The following is a 26,947-nucleotide window of genomic DNA, read 5'->3' on the forward strand; positions in this document are numbered from 1 at the left end:
TGTCCGTGAGAGCTGTTTGTATGTGTTCAGTTAGCAGTAAAGTGGCTGATGCAAGACGATCTTTTTGTGCAAAAGACAAACTGATTTTCAGATTCTGATTCTGAGATTCTAAATAAAAAACTGGCCAGTAAGTATTTTTCCAAATATTTTTTAGAACAGGTACAATGCTGATGGGTCTGTAGTTCGAAATGTGTTCTTTAATCAGATGGGGGTGATCAAGCCTTTCTTACAAATGGGATGAGTGTTATTTAAGATGCAAAGATTAGTAATGTGATGAATAATATTTTATACACATCTGTTGCGTGAAGAATGCTGACCAGCACCAGTCTACTCAAACACTCCAATATCAGCAACAAACTTAGGTTATGTTATGTTCATTATTATGCAGGAGGTAAACCATCTGGTATTTGAATGAGATGTAATCACTTCCAATAGATAAGACTGTAACCTGTCTATCTGAAGATGCAAAAAGGCTTCTCCAAACTCACATGTATATTTATCTATAATCTATATTTATGTTTTATGGAATAAACTTGTTACTTCTTCATCGCTGTATCCTGGGATTTACTAAAACCACTACAGATATAAAGAGCGATAATAATCTTGAATTCAATAAACATGATCCAGTGATTGTGCAGCTCTTGACTGCAGGTCTCTGCGCATACAGGGTGTTTAATGAGTCGCTGAATCGGCGCTGCTGTTGAAACCGAGACAGTCGATACCATCCCACACAGAGATCACCAGACCAGCCCACCTGCTCACTGATTGGGTTAGGAAGAACCGTCACTCAAAACTACTCGACCAATGGAGACCCATGATCCACGCCTCCCTGTAAATCCCACCCTCACGACAAAACAGCGCCAAAACTCGTAAACGAAAGAAAAAAAATCGAAAGCAAAGAAACTGGCGACGAAAACAAAAAATGCAGCATCACAAGCAAAGACGAGGGCTGCAGGCCAGTCTTGATAAAGTTTTTTTTTTTTTTGATTTCAATACATTTATTTGTTTTCAATTCTATAAATGTTGCATTCGATTTTTTTATTTTTGATCTCAAAATCAATTTTTTGACTAGAGGCAGAGGAGGGTCGTGGTTTGGAGGAGGTGCGACGGCGAGGGCTGACTACCGGAGTACTGGCAGGACCAGCACTGAAGGGTGCTGCTATCTCTGAAGCTCCAAAGTCAGCCAGCTCCTCAACCAGCCGCTCCCTGAAGGCCAACTGTGTGAGATGCGCCAGCCCTTTCACCTTGGTCAGGTGCTGGTGCAGGATGAAGGAGTTGACGACAGCAGTGTCCACAAAGTGGTAAAAGAGGGTCTTGTACCACTTCATGGTCTTCTGCAGGACATGGCAGTAGCCGACCAGAGCATCGGACAGGTCGACGCCCCCAATTCCAGCAGTGTAGTCCTTCACGGCACAAGGGATGGGGACATCTTTCCGTATCCAAGCTCCATTCTCCTTCACTCGGCGATTGGCAAAGTCATATAGATATTAATTCATACATACAGTTAGGTCCATAACTGGGTAGATGAGTAGTGGAGGACACCGTGAGCACACTGGCCTGGTCTGGCTACCCAAGTAGGGGTACTGATGCAGAGGTTCCTAGGGGCAGCCATGGGGGAGGAGCAATGGCAGGTAGCGGTCCTCAGGCCACTGCAGGAGGAGCTGCTGACGTGGCACCAGTGGATCACAAAGACAGTGCAACACCTCCACTAGGGTTTCTACAGGGCCAGTGCCGATGAGATGTGGAAGACTTCTGCCGACTGGCAGATGCAAGACGCTGAATCGGCGCTGCTGTTGAAACCGAGACAGTCGATACCATCCCACACAGAGATCACCAGACCAGCCCACCTGCTCACAGATTGGGTTAGGAAGAACCGTCAATCAAAACTACTGGACCAATGGAGAGCCGAGATCCACGCCTCCCTGTAAATCCCACCCTCACGACAAAACAGCGCCAAAACTCGTAAACGAAAGAAAAAAATCAAAAGCAAAGAAACGGGCGACGAAAACAAAATTGCAGCATCGCAAGCAAAGACGGGGGCTGCAGGCCAGTTTTGATAAAGTTTTTTTTTTTTTTTTTGCTTTCGATACATTTATTTGTTTTCAATTCTATAAATGTTGCATTCGATTTTTTTATTTTTGATCTTAAAATCAATTTTTTGACTAGAGGCAGAGGAGGGTCGTGGTTTGGAGGAGGTGCGACGGCGAGGGCTGACTACCGGAGTACTGGCAGGACCAGCACTGAAGGGTGCTGCTATCTCTGAAGCTCCAAAGTCAGCCAGCTCCTCAACCAGCCGCTCCCTGAAGGCCAACTGTGTGAGATGCGCCAGCCCTTTCACCTTGGTCAGGTGCTGGTGCAGGATGAAGGAGTTGACGACAGCAGTGTCCACAAAGTGGTAAAAGAGGGTCTTGTACCACTTCATGGTCTTCTGCAGGACATGGCAGTAGCCAAGCAGAGCATCGGACAGGTCGACGCCCCCAATTCCAGCAGTGTAGTCCTTCACGGCACAAGGGATGGGGACATCCTTCCGTATCCAAGCTCCATTCTCCTTCACTCGGCGATTGGCAAAGTCATATAGATATATATACATACATACAGTTAGGTCCATAACTGGGTAGATGAGCAGCGGAGGACACCGTGGGCACACTGGCCTGGTCTGGCTACCCAAGTAGGGGTACTGATGCGGAGGTTCCTAGGGGCAGCCATGGGGGAAGAGCATTGGCAGGTAGCGGTCCTCAGGCCACTGCAGGAGGAGCTGCTGACGTGGCACCAGTGCATCACAAAGACAGTGCAACACCACCACTAGGGTTTCTACAGGGCCAGTGCCGATGAGATGTGGAAGACTTCTGCCGACTGGCCAGGAATTGAGAGGAAGGGATTGTGACTGGGTAGCTGAGTTGGCGTGAAGCAGAGAGTGTGTGCCAATGCTATGCGGGAGCGAGCGCCTGTGTGATAGAGAGCAGAATAGAGTGAGATAGGGAGTTAAGTGTAATTGTTTGGGCGTGGGTCTCAGCCGATAGGGGCCTTTTAGATTGTGTTTTTTAAGGCCAATAAACCTTCCTGACGTTGCTTTATACTTGTTGTCTGCTAAAGGAAAAAGACCCCCGCTTGCTACAATACTTTTGTTTGTTAACTTTCGAACTTTGGATTCACTTGACAATAGTACGTCCACCTGCTTCCGCAGTCAGTGCACCAGTCACAATCATAGATTTTATAGATTTGCTTTAACCCTGGCCAGTAGGAATTCGACCTGCCCACATCAAACATCTGCGTCTCTCTGCCCCCGCCCCTCCCCCAAGGCATCGCAGGCTGGCAGGCAGCACAGACACAAGGCTGCGCGCACACAAGAGCAAACCCACAAGCAGTGACCACATAGATACAGAATACTTTGTAAAAAATAATCCCAACGCTGGACGGGCCCCTTCGCTGGCTGGGGCCCCGGGACTCGAGCCCTGGTAAGCCCTTGCAATAAGTAAGCCTGACTACACCTATACTTAAGAATTAAACCGGCTCATCGTTATTGAAAGCGAAGAAAATGTGAACAATCTTCTGTTTTTCACTTCTGACAGATTACATACAAATTTAAATACATTCGCTACATCATGAATGAACCAACTGGCAATATATTGTCTTTGAAATGAACTTTACACCATTCCGCGATACAGCGAATAAAAAGCCTATCATTGAACTTTTATAACGTATATTTTGAAAACAACCACAGTCATACATACAACCTGCTACTTGAGAAACATAAATATTCTACTTTTCAGTACATCTAAACATTTGAATAAGTCGTGAAGTGAACTTACTTTAAGCGCACTCTTCGGTCTGAAGTCATCTGAGGAGCCTTTTCTCAAAGTGGTCTGAAGGAAGAGCACTCGAGCGCTTTCAAATAATGAATCTGGGAACATCTGTGACAGTATCAAACACGTGTTTAATGATTTATTATCCATTATTCGAGTTGCATACTGCAACTTCGGAGTCCTATACGACAAGGTCAGTGTGGAACCGTGTATGCATGTCGTTATCCATCCAACACAAAACTATAATCGTGACTTTTGATCTTTAAAAAACATTGCTCGTGCCACTTTCCTTATGAATACGTTAATAAATAATCGAAGTCTTGTGGAGCTTACATCAGTTCATAATGACACAATCTGTTCCATATTTTGGATCTTTCTATCTCACGAGCAAAGTCACCGCTTCCCTGGTGGTCTAGTGGTTAGGATTCGGCGCTCTCACCGCCGCGGCCCGGGTTCGACTCCCGGTCAGGGAACTCGCTCTTTCCCGCCCCTTCCATAAGCGAATGGAAAATCAATAAATCAAATCTATTCACGCTAAGTAGAGTGCATGTTATCAAATATGTATTTCCTGACTTCCCGTTTCAATCCTTGTAATGAGGGTGGGAGGTGCTGTATTGTGAGAAGAAGGGCCATGTGCGCTGCTTGCAAAATGCAGGATGAGAAGGTAGCACATTACAAAGGATTGAGGGAGAGAGACGATACTGCATTTCATAATACATCTTGAGACAGGTGTGAATTCTCACACTGTCAGAGAGTTGGCGCTGTCTTGGAAATATTACAGTGGTGGGTCCAAGGAGACACTTTTGTAAGTCAATCTTATTTGCACGCTTGTATTATTTCATGCTAATTTGTCTTTGAGTGACCATCTAGGGAGGCATGTAAGAAATGCTGGAAATAAACTCATTCATGAACGGAAAAGATGTTCAGTTAAACTTCCGCAGTTTATTGTTAACCTATTTCTTGCTTTAATTTACTAATGTGATCTTTATAAGTGACATGGGAATCGAGAATTAGTCAAAGGTATTGAAGAGGTTACTACTGTAATTTGTGAGTTGTTGATTACTATAGAGGGAGGGCTGGAAGACTTAAGGGGATCTAAAATATACATTCTTTTTTTGTTTTGATTAGAGAAACATTGGTTTGAGCACCAGTTGAGCTTAAAACGTTTGAATTTAGGAGGAGATTAAGGTTAACCATCAACGGCTTTAAGGAAATCCCTGGTTTTGTTGTCCGTGAGAGCTGTTTGTATGTGTTCAGTTAGCAGTAAAGTGGCTGATGCAAGACGATCTTTTTGTGCAAAAGACAAACTGATTTTCAGATTCTGATTCTGAGATTCTAAATAAAAAACTGGCCAGTAAGTATTTTTCCAAATATTTTTTAGAACAGGTACAATGCTGATGGGTCTGTAGTTCGAAATGTGTTCTTTAATCAGATGGGGGTGATCAAGCCTTTCTTACAAATGGGATGAGTGTTATTTAAGATGCAAAGATTAGTAATGTGATGAATAATATTTTATACACATCTGTTGCGTGAAGAATGCTGACCAGCACCAGTCTACTCAAACACTCCAATATCAGCAACAAACTTAGGTTATGTTATGTTCATTATTATGCAGGAGGTAAACCATCTGGTATTTGAATGAGATGTAATCACTTCCAATAGATAAGACTGTAACCTGTCTATCTGAAGATGCAAAAAGGCTTCTCCAAACTCACATGTATATTTATCTATAATCTATATTTATGTTTTATGGAATAAACTTGTTACTTCTTCATCGCTGTATCCTGGGATTTACTAAAACCACTACAGATATAAAGAGCGATAATAATCTTGAATTCAATAAACATGATCCAGTGATTGTGCAGCTCTTGACTGCAGGTCTCTGCGCATACAGGGTGTTTAATGAGTCGCTGAATCGGCGCTGCTGTTGAAACCGAGACAGTCGATACCATCCCACACAGAGATCACCAGACCAGCCCACCTGCTCACTGATTGGGTTAGGAAGAACCGTCACTCAAAACTACTCGACCAATGGAGACCCATGATCCACGCCTCCCTGTAAATCCCACCCTCACGACAAAACAGCGCCAAAACTCGTAAATGAAAGAAAAAAAATCGAAAGCAAAGAAACTGGCGACGAAAACAAAAAATGCAGCATCACAAGCAAAGACGAGGGCTGCAGGCCAGTCTTGATAAAGTTTTTTTTTTTTTGATTTCAATACATTTATTTGTTTTCAATTCTATAAATGTTGCATTCGATTTTTTTATTTTTGATCTCAAAATCAATTTTTTGACTAGAGGCAGAGGAGGGTCGTGGTTTGGAGGAGGTGCGACGGCGAGGGCTGACTACCGGAGTACTGGCAGGACCAGCACTGAAGGGTGCTGCTATCTCTGAAGCTCCAAAGTCAGCCAGCTCCTCAACCAGCCGCTCCCTGAAGGCCAACTGTGTGAGATGCGCCAGCCCTTTCACCTTGGTCAGGTGCTGGTGCAGGATGAAGGAGTTGACGACAGCAGTGTCCACAAAGTGGTAAAAGAGGGTCTTGTACCACTTCATGGTCTTCTGCAGGACATGGCAGTAGCCGACCAGAGCATCGGACAGGTCGACGCCCCCAATTCCAGCAGTGTAGTCCTTCACGGCACAAGGGATGGGGACATCTTTCCGTATCCAAGCTCCATTCTCCTTCACTCGGCGATTGGCAAAGTCATATAGATATTAATTCATACATACAGTTAGGTCCATAACTGGGTAGATGAGTAGTGGAGGACACCGTGAGCACACTGGCCTGGTCTGGCTACCCAAGTAGGGGTACTGATGCAGAGGTTCCTAGGGGCAGCCATGGGGGAGGAGCAATGGCAGGTAGCGGTCCTCAGGCCACTGCAGGAGGAGCTGCTGACGTGGCACCAGTGGATCACAAAGACAGTGCAACACCTCCACTAGGGTTTCTACAGGGCCAGTGCCGATGAGATGTGGAAGACTTCTGCCGACTGGCAGATGCAAGACGCTGAATCGGCGCTGCTGTTGAAACCGAGACAGTCGATACCATCCCACACAGAGATCACCAGACCAGCCCACCTGCTCACAGATTGGGTTAGGAAGAACCGTCAATCAAAACTACTGGACCAATGGAGAGCCGAGATCCACGCCTCCCTGTAAATCCCACCCTCACGACAAAACAGCGCCAAAACTCGTAAACGAAAGAAAAAAATCAAAAGCAAAGAAACGGGCGACGAAAACAAAATTGCAGCATCGCAAGCAAAGACGGGGGCTGCAGGCCAGTTTTGATAAAGTTTTTTTTTTTTTTTTTGCTTTCGATACATTTATTTGTTTTCAATTCTATAAATGTTGCATTCGATTTTTTTATTTTTGATCTCAAAATCAATTTTTTGACTAGAGGCAGAGGAGGGTCGTGGTTTGGAGGAGGTGCGACGGCGAGGGCTGACTACCGGAGTACTGGCAGGACCAGCACTGAAGGGTGCTGCTATCTCTGAAGCTCCAAAGTCAGCCAGCTCCTCAACCAGCCGCTCCCTGAAGGCCAACTGTGTGAGATGCGCCAGCCCTTTCACCTTGGTCAGGTGCTGGTGCAGGATGAAGGAGTTGACGACAGCAGTGTCCACAAAGTGGTAAAAGAGGGTCTTGTACCACTTCATGGTCTTCTGCAGGACATGGCAGTAGCCAAGCAGAGCATCGGACAGGTCGACGCCCCCAATTCCAGCAGTGTAGTCCTTCACGGCACAAGGGATGGGGACATCCTTCCGTATCCAAGCTCCATTCTCCTTCACTCGGCGATTGGCAAAGTCATATAGATATATATACATACATACAGTTAGGTCCATAACTGGGTAGATGAGCAGCGGAGGACACCGTGGGCACACTGGCCTGGTCTGGCTACCCAAGTAGGGGTACTGATGCGGAGGTTCCTAGGGGCAGCCATGGGGGAAGAGCATTGGCAGGTAGCGGTCCTCAGGCCACTGCAGGAGGAGCTGCTGACGTGGCACCAGTGCATCACAAAGACAGTGCAACACCACCACTAGGGTTTCTACAGGGCCAGTGCCGATGAGATGTGGAAGACTTCTGCCGACTGGCAAGGAATTGAGAGGAAGGGATTGTGACTGGGTAGCTGAGTTGGCGTGAAGCAGAGAGTGTGTGCCAATGCTATGCGGGAGCGAGCGCCTGTGTGATAGAGAGCAGAATAGAGTGAGATAGGGAGTTAAGTGTAATTGTTTGGGCGTGGGTCTCAGCCGATAGGGGCCTTTTAGATTGTGTTTTTTAAGGCCAATAAACCTTCCTGACGTTGCTTTATACTTGTTGTCTGCTAAAGGAAAAAGACCCCCGCTTGCTACAATACTTTTGTTTGTTAACTTTCGAACTTTGGATTCACTTGACAATAGTACGTCCACCTGCTTCCGCAGTCAGTGCACCAGTCACAATCATAGATTTTATAGATTTGCTTTAACCCTGGCCAGTAGGAATTCGACCTGCCCACATCAAACATCTGCGTCTCTCTGCCCCCGCCCCTCCCCCAAGGCATCGCAGGCTGGCAGGCAGCACAGACACAAGGCTGCGCACACACAAGAGCAAACCCACAAGCAGTGACCACATAGATACAGAATACTTTGTAAAAAATAATCCCAACGCTGGACGGGCCCCTTCGCTGGCTGGGGCCCCGGGACTCGAGCCCTGGTAAGCCCTTGCAATAAGTAAGCCTGACTACACCTATACTTAAGAATTAAACCGGCTCATCGTTATTGAAAGCGAAGAAAATGTGAACAATCTTCTGTTTTTCACTTCTGACAGATTACATCATGAATGAACCAACTGGCAATATATTGTCTTTGAAATGAACTTTACACCATTCCGCGATACAGCGAATAAAAAGCCTATCATTGAACTTTTATAACGTATATTTTGAAAACAACCACAGTCATACATACAACCTGCTACTTGAGAAACATAAATATTCTACTTTTCAGTACATCTAAACATTTGAATAAGTCGTGAAGTGAACTTACTTTAAGCGCACTCTTCGGTCTGAAGTCATCTGAGGAGCCTTTTCTCAAAGTGGTCTGAAGGAAGAGCACTCGAGCGCTTTCAAATAATGAATCTGGGAACATCTGTGACAGTATCAAACACGTGTTTAATGATTTATTATCCATTATTCGAGTTGCATACTGCAACTTCGGAGTCCTATACGACAAGGTCAGTGTGGAACCGTGTATGCATGTCGTTATCCATCCAACACAAAACTATAATCGTGACTTTTGATCTTTAAAAAACATTGCTCGTGCCACTTTCCTTATGAATACGTTAATAAATAATCGAAGTCTTGTGGAGCTTACATCAGTTCATAATGACACAATCTGTTCCATATTTTGGATCTTTCTATCTCACGAGCAAAGTCACCGCTTCCCTGGTGGTCTAGTGGTTAGGATTTGGCGCTCTCACCGCCGCGGCCCGGGTTCGACTCCCGGTCAGGGAACTTGCTCTTTCCCACCCCTTCCATAAACGAATGGAAAATCAATAAATCAAATCTATTCACGCTAAGTAGAGTGCATGTTATCAAATATGTATTTCCTGACTTCCCGTTTCAATCCTTGTAATGAGGGTGGGAGGTGCTGTATTGTGAGAAGAAGGGCCATGTGCGCTGCTTGCAAAATGCAGGATGCGAAGGTAGCACATTACAAAGGATTGAGGGAGAGAGACGATACTGCATTTCATAATACATCTTGAGACAGGTGTGAATTCTCACACTGTCAGAGAGTTGGCGCTGTCTTGGAAATATTACAGTGGTGGGTCCAAGGAGACACTTTTGTAAGTCAATCTTATTTGCACGCTTGTATTATTTCATGCTAATTTGTCTTTGAGTGACCATCTAGGAAGGCATGTAAGAAATGCTGGAAATAAACTCATTCATGAACGGAAAAGATGTTCAGTTAAACTTCCGCAGTTTATTGTTAACCTATTTCTTGCTTTAATTTACTAATGTGATCTTTATAAGTGACATGGGAATCGAGAATTAGTCAAAGGTATTGAAGAGGTTACTACTGTAATTTGTGAGTTGTTGATTACTATAGAGGGAGGGCTGGAAGACTTAAGGGGATCTAAAATATACATTCTTTTTTTGTTTTGATTAGAGAAACATTGGTTTGAGCACCAGTTGAGCTTAAAACGTTTGAATTTAGGAGGAGATTAAGGTTAACCATCAACGGCTTTAAGGAAATCCCTGGTTTTGTTGTCCGTGAGAGCTGTTTGTATGTGTTCAGTTAGCAGTAAAGTGGCTGATGCAAGACGATCTTTTTGTGCAAAAGACAAACTGATTTTCAGATTCTGATTCTGAGATTCTAAATAAAAAACTGGCCAGTAAGTATTTTTCCAAATATTTTTTAGAACAGGTACAATGCTGATGGGTCTGTAGTTCGAAATGTGTTCTTTAATCAGATGGGGGTGATCAAGCCTTTCTTACAAATGGGATGAGTGTTATTTAAGATGCAAAGATTAGTAATGTGATGAATAATATTTTATACACATCTGTTGCGTGAAGAATGCTGACCAGCACCAGTCTACTCAAACACTCCAATATCAGCAACAAACTTAGGTTATGTTATGTTCATTATTATGCAGGAGGTAAACCATCTGGTATTTGAATGAGATGTAATCACTTCCAATAGATAAGACTGTAACCTGTCTATCTGAAGATGCAAAAAGGCTTCTCCAAACTCACATGTATATTTATCTATAATCTATATTTATGTTTTATGGAATAAACTTGTTACTTCTTCATCGCTGTATCCTGGGATTTACTAAAACCACTACAGATATAAAGAGCGATAATAATCTTGAATTCAATAAACATGATCCAGTGATTGTGCAGCTCTTGACTGCAGGTCTCTGCGCATACAGGGTGTTTAATGAGTCGCTGAATCGGCGCTGCTGTTTAAACCGAGACAGTCGATACCATCCCACACAGAGATCACCAGACCAGCCCACCTGCTCACTGATTGGGTTAGGAAGAACCGTCACTCAAAACTACTCGACCAATGGAGACCCATGATCCACGCCTCCCTGTAAATCCCACCCTCACGACAAAACAGCGCCAAAACTAGTAAACGAAAGAAAAAAAATCGAAAGCAAAGAAACTGGCGACGAAAACAAAAAATGCAGCATCACAAGCAAAGACGAGGGCTGCAGGCCAGTCTTGATAAAGTTTTTTTTTTTTTTGATTTCAATACATTTATTTGTTTTCAATTCTATAAATGTTGCATTCGATTTTTTTATTTTTGATCTCAAAATCAATTTTTTGACTAGAGGCAGAGGAGGGTCGTGGTTTGGAGGAGGTGCGACGGCGAGGGCTGACTACCGGAGTACTGGCAGGACCAGCACTGAAGGGTGCTGCTATCTCTGAAGCTCCAAAGTCAGCCAGCTCCTCAACCAGCCGCTCCCTGAAGGCCAACTGTGTGAGATGCGCCAGCCCTTTCACCTTGGTTAGCTGCTGGTGCAGGATGAAGGAGTTGACGACAGCAGTGTCCACAAAGTGGTAAAAGAGGGTCTTGTACCACTTCATGGTCTTCTGCAGGACATGGCAGTAGCCGACCAGAGCATCGGACAGGTCGACGCCCCCAATTCCAGCAGTGTAGTCCTTCACGGCACAAGGGATGGGGACATCCTTCCGTATCCAAGCTCCATTCTCCTTCACTCGGCGATTGGCAAAGTCATATAGATATTAATTCATACATACAGTTAGGTCCATAACTGGGTAGATGAGTAGTGGAGGACACCGTGGGCACACTGGCCTGGTCTGGCTACCCAAGTAGGGGTACTGATGCGGAGGTTCCAAGGGGCAGCCATGGGGGAGGAGCAATGGCAGGTAGCGGTCCTCAGGCCACTGCAGGAGGAGCTGCTGACGTGGCACCAGTGGATCACAAAGACAGTGCAACACCTCCACTAGGGTTTCTACAGGGCCAGTGCCGATGAGATGTGGAAGACTTCTGCCGACTGGCAGATGCAAGACGCTGAATCGGCGCTGCTGTTGAAACCGAGACAGTCGATACCATCCCACACAGAGATCACCAGACCAGCCCACCTGCTCACTGATTGGGTTAGGAAGAACCGTCACTCAAAACTACTGGACCAATGGAGAGCCGAGATCCACGCCTCCCTGTAAATCCCACCCTCACGACAAAACAGCGCCAAAACTCGTAAACGAAAGAAAAAAATCAAAAGCAAAGAAACGGGCGACGAAAACAAAATTGCAGCATCGCAAGCAAAGACGGGGGCTGCAGGCCAGTTTTGATAAAGTTTTTTTTTTTTTTTTGCTTTCGATACATTTATTTGTTTTCAATTCTATAAATGTTGCATTCGATTTTTTTATTTTTGATCTCAAAATCAATTTTTTGACTAGAGGCAGAGGAGGGTCGTGGTTTGGAGGAGGTGCGACGGCGAGGGCTGACTACCGGAGTACTGGCAGGACCAGCACTGAAGGGTGCTGCTATCTCTGAAGCTCCAAAGTCAGCCAGCTCCTCAAACAGCCGCTCCCTGAAGGCCAACTGTGTGAGATGCGCCAGCCCTTTCACCTTGGTCAGGTGCTGGTGCAGGATGAAGGAGTTGACGACAGCAGTGTCCACAAAGTGGTAAAAGAGGGTCTTCTACCACTTCATGGTCTTCTGCAGGACATGGCAGTAGCCAAGCAGAGCATCGGACAGGTCGACGCCCCCAATTCCAGCAGTGTAGTCCTTCACGGCACAAGGGATGGGGACATCCTTCCGTATCCAAGCTCCATTCTCCTTCACTCGGCGATTGGCAAAGTCATATAGATATATATACATACATACAGTTAGGTCCATAACTGGGTAGATGAGCAGCGGAGGACACCGTGGGCACACTGGCCTGGTCTGGCTACCCAAGTAGGGGTACTGATGCGGAGGTTCCTAGGGGCAGCCATGGGGGAAGAGCATTGGCAGGTAGCGGTCCTCAGGCCACTGCAGGAGGAGCTGCTGACGTGGCACCAGTGCATCACAAAGACAGTGCAACACCACCACTAGGGTTTCTACAGGGCCAGTGCCGATGAGATGTGGAAGACTTCTGCCGACTGGCCAGGAATTGAGAGGAAGGGATTGTGACTGGGTAGCTGAGTTGGCGTGAAGCAGAGAGTGTGTGCCAATGCTATGCGGGAGCGAGCGCCTGTGTGATAGAGAGCAGAATAGAGTGAGATAGGGAGTTAAGTGTAATTGTTTGGGCGTGGGTCTCAGCCGATAGGGGCCTTTTAGATTGTGTTTTTTAAGGCCAATAAACCTTCCTGACGTTGCTTTATACTTGTTGTCTGCTAAAGGAAAAAGACCCCCGCTTGCTACAATACTTTTGTTTGTTAACTTTCGAACTTTGGATTCACTTGACAATAGTACGTCCACCTGCTTCCGCAGTCAGTGCACCAGTCACAATCATAGATTTTATAGATTTGCTTTAACCCTGGCCAGTAGGAATTCGACCTGCCCACATCAAACATCTGCGTCTCTCTGCCCCCGCCCCTCCCCCAAGGCATCGCAGGCTGGCAGGCAGCACAGACACAAGGCTGCGCGCACACAAGAGCAAACCCACAAGCAGTGACCACATAGATACAGAATACTTTGTAAAAAATAATCCCAACGCTGGACGGGCCCCTTCGCTGGCTGGGGCCCCGGGACTCGAGCCCTGGTAAGCCCTTGCAATAAGTAAGCCTGACTACACCTATACTTAAGAATTAAACCGGCTCATCGTTATTGAAAGCGAAGAAAATGTGAACAATCTTCTGTTTTTCACTTCTGACAGATTACATACAAATTTAAATACATTCGCTACATCATGAATGAACCAACTGGCAATATATTGTCTTTGAAATGAACTTTACACCATTCCGCGATACAGCGAATAAAAAGCCTATCATTGAACTTTTATAACGTATATTTTGAAAACAACCACAGTCATACATACAACCTGCTACTTGAGAAACATAAATATTCTACTTTTCAGTACATCTAAACATTTGAATAAGTCGTGAAGTGAACTTACTTTAAGCGCACTCTTCGGTCTGAAGTCATCTGAGGAGCCTTTTCTCAAAGTGGTCTGAAGGAAGAGCACTCGAGCGCTTTCAAATAATGAATCTGGGAACATCTGTGACAGTATCAAACACGTGTTTAATGATTTATTATCCATTATTCGAGTTGCATACTGCAACTTCGGAGTCCTATACGACAAGGTCAGTGTGGAACCGTGTATGCATGTCGTTATCCATCCAACACAAAACTATAATCGTGACTTTTGATCTTTAAAAAACATTGCTCGTGCCACTTTCCTTATGAATACGTTAATAAATAATCGAAGTCTTGTGGAGCTTACATCAGTTCATAATGACACAATCTGTTCCATATTTTGGATCTTTCTATCTCACGAGCAAAGTCACCGCTTCCCTGGTGGTCTAGTGGTTAGGATTCGGCGCTCTCACCGCCGCGGCCCGGGTTCGATTCCCGGTCAGGGAACTCGCTCTTTCCCGCCCCTTCCATAAGCGAATGGAAAATCAATAAATCAAATCTATTCACGCTAAGTAGAGTGCATGTTATCAAATATGTATTTCCTGACTTCCCGTTTCAATCCTTGTAATGAGGGTGGGAGGTGCTGTATTGTGAGAAGAAGGGCCATGTGCGCTGCTTGCAAAATGCAGGATGCGAAGGTAGCACATTACAAAGGATTGAGGGAGAGAGACGATACTGCATTTCATAATACATCTGGAGACAGGTGTGAATTCTCACACTGTCAGAGAGTTGGCGCTGTCTTGGAAATATTACAGTGGTGGGTCCAAGGAGACACTTTTGTAAGTCAATCTTATTTGCACGCTTGTATTATTTCCTGACGGCTGCTAATTTGTCTTTGAGTGACCATCTAGGGAGGCATGTAAGAAATGCTGGAAATAAACTCATTCATGAACGGAAAAGATGTTCAGTTAAACTTCCGCAGTTTATTGTTAACCTATTTCTTGCTTTAATTTACTAATGTGATCTTTATAAGTGACATGGGAATCGAGAATTAGTCAAAGGTATTGAAGAGGTTACTACTGTAATTTGTGAGTTGTTGATTACTATAGAGGGAGGGCTGGAAGACTTAAGGGGATGTAAAATATACATTCTTTTTTTGTTTTGATTAGAGAAACATTGGTTTGAGTACCAGTTGAGCTTAAAACGTTTGAATTTAGGAGGAGATTAAGGTTAACCATCAACGGCTTTAAGGAAATCCCTGGTTTTGTTGTCCGTGAGAGCTGTTTGTATGTGTTCAGTTAGCAGTAAAGTGGCTGATGCAAGACGATCTTTTTGTGCAAAAGACAAACTGATTTTCAGATTCTGATTCTGAGATTCTAAATAAAAAACTGGCCAGTAAGTATTTTTCCAAATATTTTTTAGAACAGGTACAATGCTGATGGGTCTGTAGTTCGAAATGTGTTCTTTAATCAGATGGGGGTGATCAAGCCTTTCTTACAAATGGGATGAGTGTTATTTAAGATGCAAAGATTAGTAATGTGATGAATAATATTTTATACACATCTGCTGCGTGAAGAATGCTGACCAGCACCAGTCTACTCAAACACTCCAATATCAGCAACAAACTTAGGTTATGTTATGTTCATTATTATGCAGGAGGTAAACCATCTGGTATTTGAATGAGATGTAATCACTTCCAATAGATAAGACTGTAACCTGTCTATCTGAAGATGCAAAAAGGCTTCTCCAAACTCACATGTATATTTATCTATAATCTATATTTATGTTTTATGGAATAAACTTGTTACTTCTTCATCGCTGTATCCTGGGATTTACTAAAACCACTACAGATATAAAGAGCGATAATAATCTTGAATTCAATAAACATGATCCAGTGATTGTGCAGCTCTTGACTGCAGGTCTCTGCGCATACAGGGTGTTTAATGAGTCGCTGAATCGGCGCTGCTGTTTAAACCGAGACAGTCGATACCATCCCACACAGAGATCACCAGACCAGCCCACCTGCTCACTGATTGGGTTAGGAAGAACCGTCACTCAAAACTACTCGACCAATGGAGAGCCATGATCCACGCCTCCCTGTAAATCCCACCCTCACGACAAAACAGCGCCAAAACTCGTAAACGAAAGAAAAAAAATCGAAAGCAAAGAAACTGGCGACGAAAACAAAAAATGCAGCATCACAAGCAAAGACGAGGGCTGCAGGCCAGTCTTGATAAAGTTTTTTTTTTTTTTGATTTCAATACATTTATTTGTTTTCAATTCTATAAATGTTGCATTCGATTTTTTTATTTTTGATCTCAAAATCAATTTTTTGACTAGAGGCAGAGGAGGGTCGTGGTTTGGAGGAGGTGCGACGGCGAGGGCTGACTACCGGAGTACTGGCAGGACCAGCACTGAAGGGTGCTGCTATCTCTGAAGCTCCAAAGTCAGCCAGCTCCTCAACCAGCCGCTCCCTGAAGGCCAACTGTGTGAGATGCGCCAGCCCTTTCACCTTGGTCAGGTGCTGGTGCAGGATGAAGGAGCTGACGACAGCAGTGTCCACAAAGTGGTAAAAGAGGGTCTTGTACCACTTCATGGTCTTCTGCAGGACATGGCAGTAGCCGACCAGAGCATCGGACAGGTCGACGCCCCCAATTCCAGCAGTGTAGTCCTTCACGGCACAAGGGATGGGGACATCCTTCCGTATCCAAGCTCCATTCTCCTTCACTCGGCGATTGGCAAAGTCATATAGATATTAATTCATACATACAGTTAGGTCCATAACTGGGTAGATGAGTAGTGGAGGACACCGTGAGCACACTGGCCTGGTCTGGCTACCCAAGTAGGGGTACTGATGCGGAGGTTCCTAGGGGCAGCCATGGGGGAGGAGCAATGGCAGGTAGCGGTCCTCAGGCCACTGCAGGAGGAGCTGCTGACGTGGCACCAGTGGATCACAAAGACAGTGCAACACCTCCACTAGGGTTTCTACAGGGCCAGTGCCGATGAGATGTGGAAGACTTCTGCCGACTGGCAGATGCAAGACGCTGAATCGGCGCTGCTGTTGAAACCGAGACAGTCGATACCATCCCACACAGAGATCACCAGACCAGCCCACCTGCTCACTGATTGGGTTAGGAAGAACCGTCACTCAAAACTACTGGACCAATGGAGAGCCGAGATCCACGCCTCCCTGTAAATCCCACCCTCACGACAAAACAGCGCCAAAACTCGTAAACGAAAGAAAAAAATCAAAAGCAAAGAAACGGGCGACGAAAACAAAATTGCAGCATCGCAAGCAAAGACGGGGGCTGCAGGCCAGTTTTGATAAAGTTTTTTTTTTTTTTTTTGCTTTCGATACATTTATTTGTTTTCAATTCTATAAATGTTGCATTCGATTTTTTTATTTTTGATCTCAAAATCAATTTTTTGACTAGAGGCAGAGGAGGGTCGTGGTTTGGAGGAGGTGCGACGGCGAGGGCTGACTACCGGAGTACTGGCAGGACCAGCACTGAAGGGTGCTGCTATCTCTGAAGCTCCAAAGTCAGCCAGCTCCTCAACCAGCCGCTCCCTGAAGGCCAACTGTGTGAGATGCGCCAGCCCTTTCACCTTGGTCAGGTGCTGGTGCAGGATGAAGGAGTTGACGACAGCAGTGTCCACAAAGTGGTAAAAGAGGGTCTTCTACCACTTCATGGTCTTCTGCAGGACATGGCAGTAGCCAAGCAGAGCATCGGACAGGTCGACGCCCCCAATTCCAGCAGTGTAGTCCTTCACGGCACAAGGGATGGGGACATCCTTCCGTATCCAAGCTCCATTCTCCTTCACTCGGCGATTGGCAAAGTCATATAGATATATATACATACATACAGTTAGGTCCATAACTGGGTAGATGAGCAGCGGAGGACACCGTGGGCACACTGGCCTGGTCTGGCTACCCAAGTAGGGGTACTGATGCGGAGGTTCCTAGGGGCAGCCATGGGGGAAGAGCATTGGCAGGTAGCGGTCCTCAGGCCACTGCAGGAGGAGCTGCTGACGTGGCACCAGTGCATCACAAAGACAGTGCAACACCACCACTAGGGTTTCTACAGGGCCAGTGCCGATGAGATGTGGAAGACTTCTGCCGACTGGCCAGGAATTGAGAGGAAGGGATTGTGACTGGGTAGCTGAGTTGGCGTGAAGCAGAGAGTGTGTGCCAATGCTATGCGGGAGCGAGCGCCTGTGTGATAGAGAGCAGAATAGAGTGAGATAGGGAGTTAAGTGTAATTGTTTGGGCGTGGGTCTCAGCCGATAGGGGCCTTTTAGATTGTGTTTTTTAAGGCCAATAAACCTTCCTGACGTTGCTTTATACTTGTTGTCTGCTAAAGGAAAAAGACCCCCGCTTGCTACAATACTTTTGTTTGTTAACTTTCGAACTTTGGATTCACTTGACAATAGTACGTCCACCTGCTTCCGCAGTCAGTGCACCAGTCACAATCATAGATTTTATAGATTTGCTTTAACCCTGGCCAGTAGGAATTCGACCTGCCCACATCAAACATCTGCGTCTCTCTGCCCCCGCCCCTCCCCCAAGGCATCGCAGGCTGGCAGGCAGCACAGACACAAGGCTGCGCGCACACAAGAGCAAACCCACAAGCAGTGACCACATAGATACAGAATACTTTGTAAAAAATAATCCCAACGCTGGACGGGCCCCTTCGCTGGCTGGGGCCCCGGGACTCGAGCCCTGGTAAGCCCTTGCAATAAGTAAGCCTGACTACACCTATACTTAAGAATTAAACCGGCTCATCGTTATTGAAAGCGAAGAAAATGTGAACAATCTTCTGTTTTTCACTTCTGACAGATTACATACAAATTTAAATACATTCGCTACATCATGAATGAACCAACTGGCAATATATTGTCTTTGAAATGAACTTTACACCATTCCGCGATACAGCGAATAAAAAGCCTATCATTGAACTTTTATAACGTATATTTTGAAAACAACCACAGTCATACATACAACCTGCTACTTGAGAAACATAAATATTCTACTTTTCAGTACATCTAAACATTTGAATAAGTCGTGAAGTGAACTTACTTTAAGCGCACTCTTCGGTCTGAAGTCATCTGAGGAGCCTTTTCTCAAAGTGGTCTGAAGGAAGAGCACTCGAGCGCTTTCAAATAATGAATCTGGGAACATCTGTGACAGTATCAAACACGTGTTTAATGATTTATTATCCATTATTCGAGTTGCATACTGCAACTTCGGAGTCCTATACGACAAGGTCAGTGTGGAACCGTGTATGCATGTCGTTATCCATCCAACACAAAACTATAATCGTGACTTTTGATCTTTAAAAAACATTGCTCGTGCCACTTTCCTTATGAATACGTTAATACATAATCGAAGTCTTGTGGAGCTTACATCAGTTCATAATGACACAATCTGTTCCATATTTTGGATCTTTCTATCTCACGAGCAAAGTCACCGCTTCCCTGGTGGTCTAGTGGTTAGGATTCGGCGCTCTCACCGCCGCGGCCCGGGTTCGATTCCCGGTCAGGGAACTCGCTCTTTCCCGCCCCTTCCATAAACGAATGGAAAATCAATAAATCAAAACGAGCACTAATCACGCTAAGTAGAGTGCATGTTATCAAATATGTATTTCCTGACTTCCCGTTTCAATCCTTGTAATGAGGGTGGGAGGTGCTGTGTTGTGAGAAGAAGGGCCATGTGCACTGCTTGCAAAATGCAGGATGCGAAGGTAGCACATTACAAAGGATTGAGGGAGAAAGACGATACTGCATTTCATAATACATCTTGAGACAGGTGTGAATTCTCACACTGTCAGAGAGTTGGCGCTGTCTTGGAAATATTACAGTGGTGGGTCCAAGGAGACACTTTTGTAAGTCAATCTTATTTGCACGCTTGTATTATTTCATGCTAATTTGTCTTTGAGTGACCATCTAGGGAGGCATGTAAGAAATGCTGGAAATAAACTCATTCATGAACGGAAAAGATGTTCAGTTAAACTTCCGCAGTTTATTGTTAACCTATTTCTTGCTTTAATTTACTAATGTGATCTTTATAAGTGACATGGGAATCGAGAATTAGTCAAAGGTATTGAAGAGGTTACTACTGTAATTTGTGAGTTGTTGATTACTATAGAGGGAGGGCTGGAAGACTTAAGGGGATCTAAAATATACATTCTTTTTTTGTTTTGATTAGAGAAACATTGGTTTGAGCACCAGTTGAGCTTAAAACGTTTGAATTTAGGAGGAGATTAAGGTTAACCATCAACGGCTTTAAGGAAATCCCTGGTTTTGTTGTCCGTGAGAGCTGTTTGTATGTGTTCAGTTAGCAGTAAAGTGGCTGATGCAAGACGATCTTTTTGTGCAAAAGACAAACTGATTTTCAGATTCTGATTCTGAGATTCTAAATAAAAAACTGGCCAGTAAGTATTTTTCCAAATATTTTTTAGAACAGGTACAATGCTGATGGGTCTGTAGTTCGAAATGTGTTCTTTAATCAGATGGGGGTGATCAAGCCTTTCTTACAAATGGGATGAGTGTTATTTAAGATGCAAAGATTAGTAATGTGATGAATAATATTTTATACACATCTGCTGCGTGAAGAATGCTGACCAGCACCAGTCTACTCAAACACTCCAATATCAGCAACAAACTTAGGTTATGTTATGTTCATTATTATGCAGGAGGTAAACCATCTGGTATTTGAATGAGATGTAATCACTTCCAATAGATAAGACTGTAACCTGTCTATCTGAAGATGCAAAAAGGCTTCTCCAAACTCACATGTATATTTATCTATAATCTATATTTATGTTTTATGGAATAAACTTGTTACTTCTTCATCGCTGTATCCTGGGATTTACTAAAACCACTACAGATATAAAGAGCGATAATAGTCTTGAATTCAATAAACATGATCCAGTGATTGTGCAGCTCTTGACTGCAGGTCTCTGCGCATACAGGGTGTTTAATGAGTCGCTGAATCGGCGCTGCTGTTTAAACCGAGACAGTCGATACCATCCCACACAGAGATCACCAGACCAGCCCACCTGCTCACTGATTGGGTTAGGAAGAACCGTCACTCAAAACTACTCGACCAATGGAGAGCCATGATCCACGCCTCCCTGTAAATCCCACCCTCACGACAAAACAGCGCCAAAACTCGTAAACGAAAGAAAAAAAATCGAAAGCAAAGAAACTGGCGACGAAAACAAAAAATGCAGCATCACAAGCAAAGACGAGGGCTGCAGGCCAGTCTTGATAAAGTTTTTTTTTTTTTTGATTTCAATACATTTATTTGTTTTCAATTCTATAAATGTTGCATTCGATTTTTTTATTTTTGATCTCAAAATCAATTTTTTGACTAGAGGCAGAGGAGGGTCGTGGTTTGGAGGAGGTGCGACGGCGAGGGCTGACTACTGGAGTACTGGCAGGACCAGCACTGAAGGGTGCTGCTATCTCTGAAGCTCCAAAGTCAGCCAGCTCCTCAACCAGCCGCTCCCTGAAGGCCAACTGTGTGAGATGCGCCAGCCCTTTCACCTTGGTCAGGTGCTGGTGCAGGATGAAGGAGTTGACGACAGCAGTGTCCACAAAGTGGTAAAAGAGGGTCTTGTACCACTTCATGGTCTTCTGCAGGACATGGCAGTAGCCGACCAGAGCATCGGACAGGTCGACGCCCCCAATTCCAGCAGTGTAGTCCTTCACGGCACAAGGGATGGGGACATCCTTCCGTATCCAAGCTCCATTCTCCTTCACTCGGCGATTGGCAAAGTCATATAGATATTAATTCATACATACAGTTAGGTCCATAACTGGGTAGATGAGTAGTGGAGGACACCGTGAGCACACTGGCCTGGTCTGGCTACCCAAGTAGGGGTACTGATGCGGAGGTTCCTAGGGGCAGCCATGGGGGAGGAGCAATGGCAGGTAGCGGTCCTCAGGCCACTGCAGGAGGAGCTGCTGACGTGGCACCAGTGGATCACAAAGACAGTGCAACACCTCCACTAGGGTTTCTACAGGGCCAGTGCCGATGAGATGTGGAAGACTTCTGCCGACTGGCAGATGCAAGACGCTGAATCGGCGCTGCTGTTGAAACCGAGACAGTCGATACCATCCCACACAGAGATCACCAGACCAGCCCACCTGCTCACTGATTGGGTTAGGAAGAACCGTCACTCAAAACTACTGGACCAATGGAGAGCCGAGATCCACGCCTCCCTGTAAATCCCACCCTCACGACAAAACAGCGCCAAAACTCGTAAACGAAAGAAAAAAATCAAAAGCAAAGAAACGGGCGACGAAAACAAAATTGCAGCATCGCAAGCAAAGACGGGGGCTGCAGGCCAGTTTTGATAAAGTTTTTTTTTTTTTTTTTGCTTTCGATACATTTATTTGTTTTCAATTCTATAAATGTTGCATTCGATTTTTTTATTTTTGATCTCAAAATCAATTTTTTGACTAGAGGCAGAGGAGGGTCGTGGTTTGGAGGAGGTGCGACGGCGAGGGCTGACTACCGGAGTACTGGCAGGACCAGCACTGAAGGGTGCTGCTATCTCTGAAGCTCCAAAGTCAGCCAGCTCCTCAAACAGCCGCTCCCTGAAGGCCAACTGTGTGAGATGCGCCAGCCCTTTCACCTTGGTCAGGTGCTGGTGCAGGATGAAGGAGTTGACGACAGCAGTGTCCACAAAGTGGTAAAAGAGGGTCTTCTACCACTTCATGGTCTTCTGCAGGACATGGCAGTAGCCAAGCAGAGCATCGGACAGGTCGACGCCCCCAATTCCAGCAGTGTAGTCCTTCACGGCACAAGGGATGGGGACATCCTTCCGTATCCAAGCTCCATTCTCCTTCACTCGGCGATTGGCAAAGTCATATAGATATATATACATACATACAGTTAGGTCCATAACTGGGTAGATGAGCAGCGGAGGACACCGTGGGCACACTGGCCTGGTCTGGCTACCCAAGTAGGGGTACTGATGCGGAGGTTCCTAGGGGCAGCCATGGGGGAAGAGCATTGGCAGGTAGCGGTCCTCAGGCCACTGCAGGAGGAGCTGCTGACGTGGCACCAGTGCATCACAAAGACAGTGCAACACCACCACTAGGGTTTCTACAGGGCCAGTGCCGATGAGATGTGGAAGACTTCTGCCGACTGGCCAGGAATTGAGAGGAAGGGATTGTGACTGGGTAGCTGAGTTGGCGTGAAGCAGAGAGTGTGTGCCAATGCTATGCGGGAGCGAGCGCCTGTGTGATAGAGAGCAGAATAGAGTGAGATAGGGAGTTAAGTGTAATTGTTTGGGCGTGGGTCTCAGCCGATAGGGGCCTTTTAGATTGTGTTTTTTAAGGCCAATAAACCTTCCTGACGTTGCTTTATACTTGTTGTCTGCTAAAGGAAAAAGACCCCCGCTTGCTACAATACTTTTGTTTGTTAACTTTCGAACTTTGGATTCACTTGACAATAGTACGTCCACCTGCTTCCGCAGTCAGTGCACCAGTCACAATCATAGATTTTATAGATTTGCTTTAACCCTGGCCAGTAGGAATTCGACCTGCCCACATCAAACATCTGCGTCTCTCTGCCCCCGCCCCTCCCCCAAGGCATCGCAGGCTGGCAGGCAGCACAGACACAAGGCTGCGCGCACACAAGAGCAAACCCACAAGCAGTGACCACATAGATACAGAATACTTTGTAAAAAATAATCCCAACGCTGGACGGGCCCCTTCGCTGGCTGGGGCCCCGGGACTCGAGCCCTGGTAAGCCCTTGCAATAAGTAAGCCTGACTACACCTATACTTAAGAATTAAACCGGCTCATCGTTATTGAAAGCGAAGAAAATGTGAACAATCTTCTGTTTTTCACTTCTGACAGATTACATACAAATTTAAATACATTCGCTACATCATGAATGAACCAACTGGCAATATATTGTCTTTGAAATGAACTTTACACCATTCCGCGATACAGCGAATAAAAAGCCTATCATTGAACTTTTATAACGTATATTTTGAAAACAACCACAGTCATACATACAACCTGCTACTTGAGAAACATAAATATTCTACTTTTCAGTACATCTAAACATTTGAATAAGTCGTGAAGTGAACTTACTTTAAGCGCACTCTTCGGTCTGAAGTCATCTGAGGAGCCTTTTCTCAAAGTGGTCTGAAGGAAGAGCACTCGAGCGCTTTCAAATAATGAATCTGGGAACATCTGTGACAGTATCAAACACGTGTTTAATGATTTATTATCCATTATTCGAGTTGCATACTGCAACTTCGGAGTCCTATACGACAAGGTCAGTGTGGAACCGTGTATGCATGTCGTTATCCATCCAACACAAAACTATAATCGTGACTTTTGATCTTTAAAAAACATTGCTCGTGCCACTTTCCTTATGAATACGTTAATACATAATCGAAGTCTTGTGGAGCTTACATCAGTTCATAATGACACAATCTGTTCCATATTTTGGATCTTTCTATCTCACGAGCAAAGTCACCGCTTCCCTGGTGGTCTAGTGGTTAGGATTCGGCGCTCTCACCGCCGCGGCCCGGGTTCGATTCCCGGTCAGGGAACTCGCTTTTTCCCGCCCCATCCATAAACGAATGGAAAATCAATAAATCAAAACGAGCACTAATCACGCTAAGTAGAGTGCATGTTATCAAATATGTATTTCCTGACTTCCCGTTTCAATCCTTGTAATGAGGGTGGGAGGTGCTGTATTGTGAGAAGAAGGGCCATGTGCGCTGCTTGCAAAATGCAGGATGCGAAGGTAGCACATTACAAAGGATTGAGGGAGAGAGACGATACTGCATTTCATAATACATCTTGAGACAGGTGTGAATTCTCACACTGTCAGAGAGTTGGCGCTGTCTTGGAAATATTACAGTGGTGGGTCCAAGGAGACACTTTTGTAAGTCAATCTTATTTGCACGCTTGTATTATTTCATGCTAATTTGTCTTTGAGTGACCATCTAGGGAGGCATGTAAGAAATGCTGGAAATAAACTCATTCATGAACGGAAAAGATGTTCAGTTAAACTTCCGCAGTTTATTGTTAACCTATTTCTTGCTTTAATTTACTAATGTGATCTTTATAAGTGACATGGGAATCGAGAATTAGTCAAAGGTATTGAAGAGGTTACTACTGTAATTTGTGAGTTGTTGATTACTATAGAGGGAGGGCTGGAAGACTTAAGGGGATCTAAAATATACATTCTTTTTTTGTTTTGATTAGAGAAACATTGGTTTGAGCACCAGTTGAGCTTAAAACGTTTGAATTTAGGAGGAGATTAAGGTTAACCATCAACGGCTTTAAGGAAATCCCTGGTTTTGTTGTCCGTGAGAGCTGTTTGTATGTGTTCAGTTAGCAGTAAAGTGGCTGATGCAAGACGATCTTTTTGTGCAAAAGACAAACTGATTTTCAGATTCTGATTCTGAGATTCTAAATAAAAAACTGGCCAGTAAGTATTTTTCCAAATATTTTTTAGAACAGGTACAATGCTGATGGGTCTGTAGTTCGAAATGTGTTCTTTAATCAGATGGGGGTGATCAAGCCTTTCTTACAAATGGGATGAGTGTTATTTAAGATGCAAAGATTAGTAATGTGATGAATAATATTTTATACACATCTGCTGCGTGAAGAATGCTGACCAGCACCAGTCTACTCAAACACTCCAATATCAGCAACAAACTTAGGTTATGTTATGTTCATTATTATGCAGGAGGTAAACCATCTGGTATTTGAATGAGATGTAATCACTTCCAATAGATAAGACTGTAACCTGTCTATCTGAAGATGCAAAAAGGCTTCTCCAAACTCACATGTATATTTATCTATAATCTATATTTATGTTTTATGGAATAAACTTGTTACTTCTTCATCGCTGTATCCTGGGATTTACTAAAACCACTACAGATATAAAGAGCGATAATAATCTTGAATTCAATAAACATGATCCAGTGATTGTGCAGCTCTTGACTGCAGGTCTCTGCGCATACAGGGTGTTTAATGAGTCGCTGAATCGGCGCTGCTGTTTAAACCGAGACAGTCGATACCATCCCACACAGAGATCACCAGACCAGCCCACCTGCTCACTGATTGGGTTAGGAAGAACCGTCACTCAAAACTACTCGACCAATGGAGAGCCATGATCCACGCCTCCCTGTAAATCCCACCCTCACGACAAAACAGCGCCAAAACTCGTAAACGAAAGAAAAAAAATCGAAAGCAAAGAAACTGGCGACGAAAACAAAAAATGCAGCATCACAAGCAAAGACGAGGGCTGCAGGCCAGTCTTGATAAAGTTTTTTTTTTTTTTGATTTCAATACATTTATTTGTTTTCAATTCTATAAATGTTGCATTCGATTTTTTTATTTTTGATCTCAAAATCAATTTTTTGACTAGAGGCAGAGGAGGGTCGTGGTTTGGAGGAGGTGCGACGGCGAGGGCTGACTACCGGAGTACTGGCAGGACCAGCACTGAAGGGTGCTGCTATCTCTGAAGCTCCAAAGTCAGCCAGCTCCTCAACCAGCCGCTCCCTGAAGGCCAACTGTGTGAGATGCGCCAGCCCTTTCACCTTGGTCAGGTGCTGGTGCAGGATGAAGGAGTTGACGACAGCAGTGTCCACAAAGTGGTAAAAGAGGGTCTTCTACCACTTCATGGTCTTCTGCAGGACATGGCAGTAGCCGACCAGAGCATCGGACAGGTCGACGCCCCCAATTCCAGCAGTGTAGTCCTTCACGGCACAAGGGATGGGGACATCCTTCCGTATCCAAGCTCCATTCTCCTTCACTCGGCGATTGGCAAAGTCATATAGATATATATACATACATACAGTTAGGTCCATAACTGGGTAGATGAGCAGCGGAGGACACCGTGGGCACACTGGCCTGGTCTGGCTACCCAAGTAGGGGTACTGATGCAGAGGTTCCTAGGGGCAGCCATGAGGGAGGAGCAATGGCAGGTAGCGGTCCTCAGGCCACTGCAGGAGGAGCTGCTGACGTGGCACCAGTGGATCACAAAGACAGTGCAACACCTCCACTAGGGTTTCTACAGGGCCAGTGCCGATGAGATGTGGAAGACTTCTGCCGACTGGCAGATGCAAGACGCTGAATCGGCGCTGCTGTTGAAACCGAGA

General features: G+C 45.0%; 5 non-coding genes across 5 annotated transcripts; all 5 read left to right on the forward strand.

Annotated features, from left to right (window-relative positions):
* The first annotated feature begins 4,204 nt into the window (after nt 1-4,204).
* trnae-cuc (transfer RNA glutamic acid (anticodon CUC)) lies at nt 4,205-4,276 on the forward strand. Its single transcript has one exon. It is a non-coding gene; the product is annotated as a tRNA-Glu (tRNA).
* Nucleotides 4,277-9,208: 4,932 nt separating this feature from the next.
* On the forward strand, nt 9,209-9,280 carry trnae-cuc (transfer RNA glutamic acid (anticodon CUC)). The gene has a single exon. It is a non-coding gene; the product is annotated as a tRNA-Glu (tRNA).
* Nucleotides 9,281-14,237: 4,957 nt separating this feature from the next.
* Nucleotides 14,238-14,309, forward strand: trnae-cuc (transfer RNA glutamic acid (anticodon CUC)). The gene has a single exon. It is a non-coding gene; the product is annotated as a tRNA-Glu (tRNA).
* A 4,965-nt stretch (nt 14,310-19,274) lies between these two features.
* On the forward strand, nt 19,275-19,346 carry trnae-cuc (transfer RNA glutamic acid (anticodon CUC)). The gene has a single exon. It is a non-coding gene; the product is annotated as a tRNA-Glu (tRNA).
* Nucleotides 19,347-24,310: 4,964 nt separating this feature from the next.
* On the forward strand, nt 24,311-24,382 carry trnae-cuc (transfer RNA glutamic acid (anticodon CUC)). Its single transcript has one exon. It is a non-coding gene; the product is annotated as a tRNA-Glu (tRNA).
* Nucleotides 24,383-26,947: the final 2,565 nt, after the last annotated feature.

The sequence above is a fragment of the Amia ocellicauda genome, chromosome 14 (genome assembly GCF_036373705.1).
Source record: "Amia ocellicauda isolate fAmiCal2 chromosome 14, fAmiCal2.hap1, whole genome shotgun sequence".
NCBI lineage: Eukaryota > Metazoa > Chordata > Actinopteri > Amiiformes > Amiidae > Amia > Amia ocellicauda.